The sequence below is a fragment of the Podarcis vaucheri genome (genome assembly GCF_965113315.1).
Source record: "Podarcis vaucheri genome assembly, chromosome: 15".
Taxonomy (NCBI): domain Eukaryota; kingdom Metazoa; phylum Chordata; class Lepidosauria; order Squamata; family Lacertidae; genus Podarcis; species Podarcis vaucheri.
The window spans coordinates 20,019,637-20,031,984 of record NC_138753.1 but is presented as its reverse complement, the minus strand read 5'-3'; the positions used below and the strand labels follow the sequence as shown (position 1 = coordinate 20,031,984).

The following is a 12,348-nucleotide window of genomic DNA, read 5'->3' as shown; positions in this document are numbered from 1 at the left end:
GGCCAGGGCCATGTCACAGCCCCTACGGGGACCCCTCGGGCTGCCACTATCTGATGTAAGTTATAGGGAACCCCCTATTGGTGGTTTACCTTTCCGGGGACTCCCTGCAGACAGGCAGGAGTCAAGATATAGCCTGGATTCACCCCAATGCCTAAGCCAGAACCACTCACATCTGTAACCAATAAAGTTGTGGCTTATTTGAACCCATCAACCAAATATTCCATTTCTGTGTGATTTATTTTTCTCCTGGGAACTTTGTGGCTTGGGTGCCTTGGCATGTATGTCACAAAGAGGGAACCAGGGTTAAGCTGTTAAGCATTAGGTGGAATCTGCAAAGTCAAGAGCCAGTGGCAATTTCCTTTGGTGACATGAGCAAGTCTCTGGTTTTGCTCTCCTTTGGTCTGAAAGCGTGTTGTGCCTGTACGATGAACAGTTCACCAGGGGTCAGCAAACCTTTTCAGCAAAGGGCCAGTCCACTGTCCCTCAGACCTTGTGGGGGGCCAGACTATATTTTGAAAAAAGAAGAACGAATTCCTAGGCCCCACAAATAACCCAGAGATGCGTTTTAAATTAAAGGACACATTCTACTCATGTAAAAACACACTGATTCCCGGACTGTCCGCAGGCTGGATTTAGAGGGTGATTGGGCCGCATCCGGCCCCCGGGCCTTAGTTTGCCTACCCATGGGTTACGCAAACTGGCCACTGCCGCCAGTAAAAAGTAGATCTTCTTTCTTTGCTACCCCAAACAATCATCAGGATAGATGTGCATTGTGACAAAATGGCAGCGGACTGCAAACCCTGTTTCCAAGATTCTTAGTGCAGTTACTGTTGTGTGCAGGACAGGGCTTAAGATGCTCTGAAGCAATATGGAAGCTCTCCTTGGGGTTTATTTTCTCTTCAAGGCTCATGGTTAGGCTCATGGTTGTGAGAGTCATGAGGCAGATCTGGAGAGGAAGGCAGGGGAAACCTGATAGGACAAACACAGGATAGTGGAACCTTTTGCAACTCAGGGGTGACATTCTGTTGTGCAAATCCTATTGGATGGGGTGCATGCCAGTGATGGTGGGAGAGAGAAGTGGCGAAAGTGGCTGTAGCAACATATGTGAGACCCTTTGTGAGGCCCTTCTTTGTGCGCCTCCTCCACAAGAGGTCTGGAGAGTGGCAACATGTGAATGGGCCTTTTCTGTAGTGGCTGTTTGTGGAATGCTCTCCACAGGGAGATTTGCCTGTCGCCTTCATTATATATATATATATATATATGGCACCTGGCAAAAACATTCCTCTCCAACCAGGCCTTTGTCTGATCAATATTCTACAGCCTTTTAAATGCATCTGTAAGAGAGAGGGGGTTGTTTTGGTTTAATTATTAACTGTGTTTTATCATGTATTTTATTTTGTGAAGCACCCTCTAATCTTTTGATGAAGGGCAGTATATAAATTTAACTAACTATTTATTTATTTAATAAATAATAATAAGCCTTTGTACAGTAGGATACATTCCTGCCACATGAAAGCCACAGGCTTTGTTATCGCACACACCTCCATCCAGCTTGTAAGAGGCATCATCATAGTTTCGGCTAAGCAAAATCACTTGAGGAAAGGATAGCAGCCCTGATATTTTATTTATTTCAATGTTATTTACATGTTGTTGTTGTTGTTGTTGTTGTTATTACAATCATACCTCAAGATAAATACGCTTCTGGATAAGTATTTTTGGGTAGCGCTCTGCGGTGACCCGGAAGTAACAGAGCGCATTATTCCAGGTTTCGCCACTCGTGCATGCGCAGACATTCAAAATGACGTCACGCCCATTCGAGGAAGCGGCGAAACATGACCCGCGCACACACAGACGCGCTGTCGCGTCTTACGTTCTGTTCAGGATGCGAATGGGGCTCCAGAATGGATCCTGTTCACATCCCAAGGTACCACTGTATTCTGGAAGCAAGTAATACAGAAATTAGCACTGAGCTTTTGCTATATTCTGCTGACTTTCCCAAACTGTGTTGTGTGAAAGCACAAATTTAATGTGGAGTTTAACAGTTAGGGAAGCACTGCAAAAAAAGGGGAATAAACTGTGGTGTGCATGCAGCCATTAAACAAGTCTAGAACACAAACAAAAAACTCCTGGCTCCATCCAGATACAGTTAAGTCCAGTGCCACCTAGTGACTAAACTATATAACTACACTATCCATATACCCGTGGATATGGCTCTGGCCATTTGCCAGAAGCTTCCTTTTTTAAAAAAAAGAAGAAGAAGTGCATGTTGTTTAGGCATGGAAAGTCACGGTTCGCTCCAGCACTTTCCCAGCTTCCGAGGGTTATTGTTCAGTGTCACGATTGCAAAGGAGCTTTACAAAGTCTTTGCATAAAAAGTGCTTAAGTAAACAAAAGCGACAGTTACCTTGAAGAGGAAAAAACCTGCTTTCGGGAAAGAGCTCCTTGTTTCTTCGATAGCCAGAGAAAGAAATGGATTATCTTTGGAAACATGCTCAAAGCCAGGAGCTCGCTTTTATAACAACAACAATGCATCATGTCTGTGTCTCTGGCTCCTTCTGTCCCAAGGCACTCTGTGGAGAGACACTGAAGATTAGAGACTCTTAGCCTTCTGCAAATTGGGTCAAAGGCACCCCCGCCTCACCCCCTTGCTCTCCCCACCCACCCCTGTGCAGTGCTGCAGTGTTTTCGAAATCTTTGTCTGGGTTCATTTTTTCTTGGTATATAATCCTACTTGATACATTTAACCCTTTGTCAGTAATTGGAACAGAAGAGGCATATTTCATTCCTGACACGTGACTGATCCTTCATGTGAAGTTAGCCACCATCGTCATTCTGGGTAGCAAACAGAGGCAGGCAGATCTGTCCATTTCGTTTTCACTCCGTTTCTCATTTTTCTAACCTCTCCACATTTCCACATCATTTTTTGATTTATTTATTTTTTAAGTCCTCGTGAAAAGTCATCAGCATTCTGGCACGCACTTCTCCTAACTATACACATGGTTGTATACAATTCTGCCCAATATACACATTTTTGCAAAGCAACTTTCCTTAACATAATGTGTTGTTTGCATGTTGTTTGCACCAACTCATACATTTTTATGTACACTTTCCTCCCTCCCCCATACATGTACTTTTCTGCATATTACTTGGCTAGAGAATTGTATTGCAAAATTCAGAGAACAGCAAATTTTTGAATGACAAATGCGTTTCTACTCTTGTATTGTATCAGAAACTGTGGCTGAGATATATTTGCTTTTAAAGACAAACTGAAATTGAATTTCTCCCTTCCCAGTAGCAATGTCTTGCCCCCATGGAATTATCAGTAATGCCATACAAGCTGCCTGAAAAGGCTGTTTCTTTGCTTACCACCACGTTCTCTGCAATGCACAGCTGCAGAAAAGGATGTGGGATGCTCCCTCATTTCATATGGGATGGTGATGAGATCAAACAGTCTTGCCCAGCACCCTCTTGAATTCCATATGGAGCCAGAGAACAGTCCTGAGCAGACATCAGGCTAGCAGGATCTACACACAAATGATAAAACATTTAAAAGCAATTCCACTGCAGTTGCAGACTGGTAAAGATCTTTTCCTAAAAGGCTTGTTGGAAAAGGAAGGTCTTAAGTAGGTCTTAAATAGATGGTGCCTGCTGAAGAGTAGCTCCAAAGGGCAGAATGGACGTAATAATAATAATAATAATAATAATAATAATAATAATAATTAATAATAATAATAATAATAAATTTTATTTATATCCCGCCCTCCCCAGCCGAAGCCGGGCTCAGGGCGGCTAACAACAATAGAACAGTACAAAAGTACAACATAAACAACATTCTAAAATCATTCATTATAAAAATTAATTAATTCAAGCCACTAGCAACCATTGGGCCAGAGCTCTGCGAAGATTGCCGAGGGAGGGAGTCAGGCTGTGCCCTGGCCAAAGGCCTGGTGGAACAGCTCTGTCTTATTATTATTATTATTATTATTATTATTATTATTATTATTATTTTATTTGTACCCCGCCCTCCCCCTCCCCAGCTGGAGCTGGACTCAGAGCGGCTAACGTCATATGAATAACATATGATACATAAAAACAGGCATCAATTAATTAAAATACATCTTAAAATTAATTCAGACAAATTAAAATCTGGCCAAATGGCAGTTATCAGGTTAAGATTGGGAGCAGTTAATACTTGCCAGGACCAACTGTTTTCACTGATCATATAAGGACCTGTGAACAGGTTGGGAGGCCTCCTTCATGCTTGTTCTTATACAAAGGAAAATAGGTCAGACAGCACCCTGGCCAAAGATAGTACCTGCAGGAGGACCACAGCTACAAAGCACAGTGTCTATAAGGTATATAATTAGGTGTCAATTAGGTATATCAGACATTGAAAGATGATGTCCCAAGCTCCATAGGGCTTTCTACATGAAAACTAGCCCCTTCAACTTAGGCCAGTAGCAAACCAACAGCTAATTTTGTTTCACTTAAAGTCCAAGGGCCACCAACCAGAGCCACACACAAAACTGTGGCAACGCAGTGGTTTTTCCAAAACCAGGGAAAGATATATCCACCTTTGAATCAAGGATGGAGAACCTGCAGACCTCTCAATGTTGTTGGATTCCAGCTCCCATCAGCCAATGGTCAGGTATGATAGGGACTGTAGTCCAACAGCGTCATATTACCCAACCTTGCTTTCAGTCTTAACACATCAATATATTTACTGATTACAAGATTTCCAAACCGAATTTTGCATTGCCTTAATACAATTTTATAGTCATCATTCAAGACTACCACCCACAATTAATAGGCATTGTAACAATAGCATTGGGAAGATGCTTGACTTAACATGAACATGAGGGCTGTGGAATCTCTGTTGGTGATGTTAGACCAAACATACGTGTTTATATGCACTTTCAGACTTTGTTGATGGTGTGAACATGATCTCACCTCTCCCTTTGGTGAAAATGGTTTCAACACTGAGAGCAGGGCTAATGTGGAAAAGGCTTTCAAAACCACTATGGCTGCCCGTCAGTCAGCAGGCTTTAACAAAATATTGGGATTATTACCTTGCTGCTCCAATGCTAATCTTTCTTTCAAAGTACAATTGTGATAAACCCTTTTGTACTCCTTTCTGCTTCAGTGATATCTCTTAATACACCCTTTTCAAAAGTATGACTGTTGGGATTTTAAGTTATTGGATAAAATGATTTGAATCTAAATTACCCAAATCATGATATTGAGACTTACTAAAGGATTTTAGAAAATAATCAGAGATCAAAGTCAGGTCATTGGCCTACTTACCCCACTGTGGCCTCTCAGAGTTATTCATCTGATTGATGGGCAGAGAAAGGCTGCACTCACAGAGCAGTTTATTCTGTTTTCAGGACTTTTCCCTGTTAAGTTCAACTTTACATTTGAGCTTCCACACAACACAAAAGCCACTTCTGAAACTATAGTAGAATAGAGTGCGAGTTTAGTGCTCATTTCTGTGAGTTCTCTGCTTCCAGGGGAAAAAATTGCAAATAATATGGAAATGCCTGATAAAATTACCCTGTATTCTGCTATAGTTCCACATTTTGTATTGTGTGACAGCTCAAGTATAACACAAAAATTATTAGGGAAAAGGCATGAAAACAGAATAAACTGATAAGCGAGTGCAGACAAGATAGTGCTTCTGCAGATACGTGTTTGTTTCACTGCTGCCACAAGTGGCAGTAGCAGCAAAAACTGTGTTGGCAGTTTGGTCACCATCTTGCATCTTACACATTCAGCCTGAGGGTCTTGTTCCTTTCTGGGCAATCTTCAGAGCTCACATTTTAGCCAGGTAAAACCAGTCAAAGAAGGATGTGAAGCAAGGTTTATAAGGGGGGTGGCCTAGGGAGATTCCTGAGGGCCAGAGAGACAGGACTGTACAGCCACATTTGGACCCCCAACCTGAGGTTCCCCAACCATGTTCTTGAGGTATGAGAAAAAGAAAAGAAAAATACCATAAATATTTGGGGGAGGGAGAGTAATCTGATACATTGTGGCTCAGCTTCCAACCCGGAGTCACCAGGGTCCTGTTCTCGGACCATCGTTGTTCAACACCTTTATAAAAGGCTTGGGTGGAGGAATTGATAGGTAGCCCATCAGATTTGCAAATGACACCAAACTGGGAGGGGTAGCTAATGCCAAAGAAGACAGAATCGGGATTCAAGATGACCTGAACTGATTGGAGAACTGGGCCCAAACTAACAAAATGAATTTCAAAAGAGACATATGTCAGGTTCTGCACTTAGGTAGGAATAACCATCTTCACCAATGCAAGATTGGGGGCACCTGGATTGCCTTTTGTACATGTGGAAAGGATCTAGGGGTTTTTAAAGATTACAAGCTTAACATGAGCTCTGGCCCAATGGCTGCCAGTGGCTTGAATTAATTAATTTTATAATGAATGATTTTAGAGTGTTGTTTATGCTGTACTTTTGTACTGTTTTATTGTTGTTAGCCGTCCTGAGCCTGGCTCTGGCTGGGGAGGGCAGGATATAAATAAAATTTATTTATTATTATTATTATGAGTCAACAGTGTGATGCAGCAGCAGCAAAAAAAGTTCATGCTATTCTAGGCTGCATCAACAGAAGTATCGTGTCCAGCTCAAGGGACATAACAGTATTGCTTCATTTTGCCTTGGTCAGGCCACACTTGGGATACTGTGTCCACTTCCGGGCACCATCATTTAAGAAGGCTATTGACAAGCTAGAACATGTGTGGAGAAGGGCAACCAAGATTTTCAAGGATCTGGAAACCAAGGAACAGTTGAGGGAGCTGGGTATGTTTAGCATGGCAAAAAGGAGACAGAGATTAAATATAACAGTCATTTTCAAATACAGTGGTACCTCGGGTTAAGTACTTACCGGTAATTCGTTCCGAAGGTCCGTTCTTAACCTGAAACTGTTCTTAACCTGAGGTACCACTTTAGCTAATGGGGCCTCCCGCTGCCACTGTGCCCCCACCACACAATTTCTGTTCTCATCCTGAAGCAAAGTTCTTAATGTGAGGTACTATTTCTGAGTAACCTGTACCTGAAGTGTCTGTAACCTGAAGCTTCTGTCACATGGAAGATAGTTACTCCTTCTCTGGAGGTTAGAACCAAAGCCAATGGATTCAAATAACAAGAAAGGGGATTGCAACTAAACAACAGGAATAACTTTTTGACAGTAAGAGCTGTTTGGCAATGAAATGGACTTCCTTGGGATGTGGTGAACTCTCCTTCAGTTTGTAAGAAGATGTTGGATAGCTATCTGTAAGGGATGCTTTAGTTGAGATTTCTGCATTACAGGAAGTTGGACTAGATGACCTTTGGGATCCTTTCTAGTTCTACAATTTATATTATTATACAATTTATTATACAATTTATATTATTGTACTCTGGGAATGGCCAACTTCTGAATGTTAGAGGGCTGCTCTGTTCTGCTGGCAGTAATCCTGTAGCCAACAGTATATCCAATCCAGCCTTACAAATGGACTCCTTCACGAGTGGGTAGACTCTGAAGTCAAGTTGCCACCATCTCACAGGACTAAGCACATGAGTAGTGTTTCCATTAAAAAATCTGTACATGTAAACACTTATTACACCCAAAATGGGTGAGGGAAGGGAGAAGTGTGGAATATCAAGTGGAGTCAGATTTGTTTTTGTACTTGTTTTGTTTCGCAACTACTGAACGCAACTGCTATAAATGCAGCAGCATTCAATATCAATCAAGTACATTTCCGAAATGAACAAATAGTCAAAACTGACATTCACAGAACAAACAATGGCAAACATCAATGCAATACACAGCTCCTAGTAATTCGGCACACTACCAATAAAAAAGCTGACTATTGTAGCAGCATTAGAATCGCAAGCTACAATTCATTTGCACAAAATCATCAGCAGAACTCAGCAGCCACAAAACATTTATAAAAATAAAATTATAATGCCCATCATCTTGAAACATTTTAAAAAAAAAAATCCTTGCTAGTGCACCTCTCTGGGCAAATATTTTCCCGCACCCTGATTAAAATTTGGTAGGACTATTGAGAAGACAAATAAATTTGATCTGGGAAAGTGAATCTGTCTGCGGGCTGCCACTTGAAGCCATCCTTCGCTTGCGCTGTAAAAGCACATAGCACATGCTCAGGACTTAGACAAATACGAGTCGGAAAGCATAATACATCAGAAATATGTATAACAGCCGTCTCCTTTTTTTACCTCTGCAGTCACTGAAGCGAGACATCTTTCAGATAGTAGAAATCCCTGGTATGTATTTAGTTGATCCTAAATACATATTTATATAAGCCTAAAGATTTTTTCAAAGGCATCTTGGCTTCTGGTAAATGTTTTAAGGAATATATATATATGAATATAACCCCAGGCCAACCACAGCAACTGCTTCCATACCTTGTGTTATATTCATGGCAGAAAAACAGAGGAAAATGGGGGAAGCCCTTCTTCCTGACTGTTCCTTAACTCAGCTAATCTCTCATAGGTGGTTTTTTTCATTGTTTGGGGCGGGGGGGGGGGAGGTTGCTAATAAAACTGACTCCACCCCCCCCATCTAATCTTAATTGATTCCAAAGCTATTGTATCACAAAGGAGGTTGAAATGCGCCTTGGGGGAAATTGCCACCACACTGCAGGGATCTTTGGGGCCAGTGTGATTGTAGTAGTTAGAATGCTGGATTAGAAACAGAGAGGCCTGGGTTCAGGATCCCCACTTAGACTCACAGGCTGATTCTGGTCACAGTACACACACAACATGCACACTCTCCTCTCCCTCTCTCCCTCTCAATTTGTCTGCCTGTTTTTCTCTGTGTTAGCCTAACCTAACTCCGAGGGTCATTATGAGGATAAAATGCCAAAGCAGAACTATGTACACGATCCTAAGTTTTCTGGAGGAAGGGCGATATAAATTGTGATCAGTAACAATCATTTTGATGTGGTTTGAAGAAAGTTATGCTCTGGCTTCTTTTCCTTCCTTCCTTCCTTCCTTCCTTCCTTCCTTCCTTCCTTCCTTCCTTTCTCCTTTCTCCTTTCTCCTTCCTCCTGTCTCCCTTTCTTCCTCCTGTTTCCCTTCCTTCCTTCCTTCCTTCCTTCCTCACCCCACTCCCTTTTCTATCTTTTTTATTTTTTTGCATTTCCACTTAGGCTCCCTGCTGGGACTGGAAATTGCACAACCTCTCTAAAAGGATACTTTATTGAGTCTTAATAAACCCAAGTCATCTTGACAAACATTAGCAAATTCAGGTTTGCAGCCTCTCCAGGGAGATCGGAAAATATTATTGTCTGCATTTAGCAGATGGAGAAACAAGGCTCCATGGAGAGAAGTGACTAATTCAGAGCTGCACAGTAAGCAGCTGCTTGGGAGCTGAGGCATGGGAATTCCTGGTAGGGTGACTGGATCCAAAAGCTCCTTATATAATCGCTCTGCCTTCTCTCTCTACACACACATCTAGAATGAAGCTGCAGGGCTTCAGGGGTGTGTGTGTGTGTGTGCGCGCGCGCGTGGCATTTGATAGCCCCAAATCTTTTGCTCCAAGGATCATTCCCACTTAATGCAAACAACAGCCTTGTGCAGTTGGATGGACTGGGAGAAAGTTGTTTCATGTATGGACGGGCAACGTCTTGTCAATCTCTCAGGTTCTCATACCCCCTCCCGCCCAATCCACATTTCCACATCAGTTTGTGGGTATTTTTTTAAAGTGCTCTTGAAAATCCATCAACATTTTGGTGCAAATTTCCCTAATGTGTGCATATTTGTGTACAGTGCTATCTAATATACTCTTTTTTTCTCCTTTCCTGCAAAGTTACGTCCTTCAACATTATGCATTTCTGTATGTTGCTTCACTCACCTGTGCATCCCTAGGCATCCTCTACTGCAATATATGCATTTTTGTACCCATTACTTGGTTAGCAACGTGTGTTTTGAAAACTAGAGAAGTGTTGAGTTTTGACGATGGCTGTTCTCCTATCCTTTCAGAAAGCATGGATTTGTCAGATGTGCCTTTAAATGCAAATTTAATTGTTTGCTCTCCCATCCCTATTAGCACTGCCCAGTTGGGATTTGATCCCAGGTTTCAGTCTAGATCCAACACCTTCCCCACTGTACTACCCTGGCTTGTGGCTGCTGACAACCTGACACAGATTGCTAAAAAGAGCCCTAGCACTTTGGAATCAAGCCTCTAGTTAGCAGTGAATTTGATGTTTGTGTGTGCTTTAAGGAAGAGTCAGAGCAGGAGGGCTGACAATGGCCTGTGCCCCACCTCTAACAAAACACAACTACCCATTGTCACAGATGCTTCTAAATCATGGATTCTCTTTTTCCTCTTGGAGCAAACTGTTGTGCTATAATGGAGCTTAAACACTGTGTAGATTTCAACATAGTGTAGAAAACAGCTTCCTATGTTGCTTTGATAGGTAGCTGTAAGACCAGGTCCACATTCACACCATACAGAAGGCTGGAGGACCCATACAGTGCTACCTTGGTTCTCAAACGCCTTGGTTCTCAAGCGCCGAAAACCCAGAAATAAGTGTTCCAGTTTTCAAACGTTTTTCAGAAACCGAACGTCCAATGTGGCTGTTGGCTATTGTTTCTGGGGCACATGCACCAATCAGAAGCTGCACCTTGGTTTTCAAACATTTTGAAAGTCAGAGACTTCCGGAATGGATTAAGTGTGGCACTTTTGTTTTTGCTATTTATTTTGCATTTTTGTTTTTGAGGCTTTTCCTGGTTAATTTGTTTTTGTGACTGTGTGGAACCCAGTTCAACTACTGATTGATTGATTGATTGATTGATTGATTGATTGTGTGACTGCAGAAATGGATTGAAGCCCCCCCAACAATGACTATCGTTAACGCAGGTAAGAGGAAATTTTTTTTTTATTTTTATCATCTTCAATACTGTATTATTTATTTTATAGTACAGTACATTGATTATTGCTTTCATTTTATGGATCAATGGTCTCGTTAGATAGTAAAATTCATGTTAAATTGCTGTTTTAGGGATTGTTTTTAAAAGTCTGGAATGGATTAATCCATTTTGCCTTGCTTTCTATGGGAAAGCATGCCTTGGCTCTGGAACGCTTTGGTTTTGGAACAGACTTCTGGAACAAATTAAGTTTGAGAACCAAGATACCACGGTATTCCCCAGCCAGAGCTACAATTCCCAGAGTGGTTTAGCAATCACTCCCTCTTGCTAGGGAACTGGGCCGCTCTGTGAAGGGAATAGGGGATCTCTTGACAGCTCTCGGTACCCTAGGCAAACTCTTTGAAATGGTATCATAGTGCTTTAAATGTATGGTGTGCATTGCTCAAGGGACTGAATTTGGCTAGGGGTCCACCAATTGATGAACCTTACGTAAACCACTGGCTATTCTTAATTGAAGAAGAACTTTCACAAGTTAAACATAATTGGATAGAAAGTCTCCCCCCCCCCCTCTGTGTGTGTGTCCTGTTTCTTATTCCAGATCTTACTCATCAGCCTTTACCAAAAGATATTTTGGGTTGTGCAGCTGCATCACACCTTCTCCAATTTATTCTCTGCTGTATCACTCCCTGAATTTAAGATGTTCTGAAAAAGATTTTTTCCCCCTTCTTTTTCCTCCCATTCATTCTTAAGGGGGAGGTAGGGGGGACATGATTGAAGCAATTAGTTTTTGCAGCCGATTCTAAAGGTAGCAGATGCACCAGGAAAGCTCTTCAGCCCCTGAGTGCCTGCTTCAAAGCAGTGGTGCTTGTTTGGGCCTGTGTGTGTGTGTGTGTGTGTGTGTGTGTGTGTGTGGAATTGCTCAGGTTTAGGAACAGTTTCTTCCAGGACTTCCGGGTTAGCGCCTCCGGCAATGGCGGATTTCCTCTGATCGGGAGGAATCCACTCCGTGGAAATCAGGGTCTGGACCACCACGGCGAGGTGGAGACCCACTAAAAACCACAGCGGGAGAAGCCTGTGGACGTGGGATTCGGCTGGCACCTTTTGCGCCTCCCCTACTCACGGGGAAACCTGGTTTTGGGGATCCGGAGCGACATGGGGTGAGCGGCGTGGTGCTTCAAATTGACTGCTTCTTTCACGGAGTGAAGCCGCATTGCTGTTGCCGGAGAGCACTGACTTTTTTCTGTGGACAATTGGACTCTAAACAACTACCCGTGAGCAAAACGGAAAATTGGATCTCTAAACTTCTTAATTTGGCATCGAAATGGGAAGGTTTCAAACAGGAAGTCCGCCTTCCTCTTTTGTAAATAGATTGAAGAAAAGACGTTGCAAGTTAAAGCCTGGAAAGTCTTTTGTAAAGGATTAAATCTCCATCAGTTAAAATTACTAAACCCCTCTTGGA

General features: G+C 42.3%; 1 protein-coding gene across 4 annotated transcripts in view; it reads left to right on the top strand.

Annotated features, from left to right (window-relative positions):
- The window catches only part of LOC309520092 (opioid-binding protein/cell adhesion molecule homolog), a 744,782-nt gene that overhangs the window by 654,728 nt on the left and 77,706 nt on the right, over window positions 1-12,348 (top strand). The window lies entirely within an intron of this gene.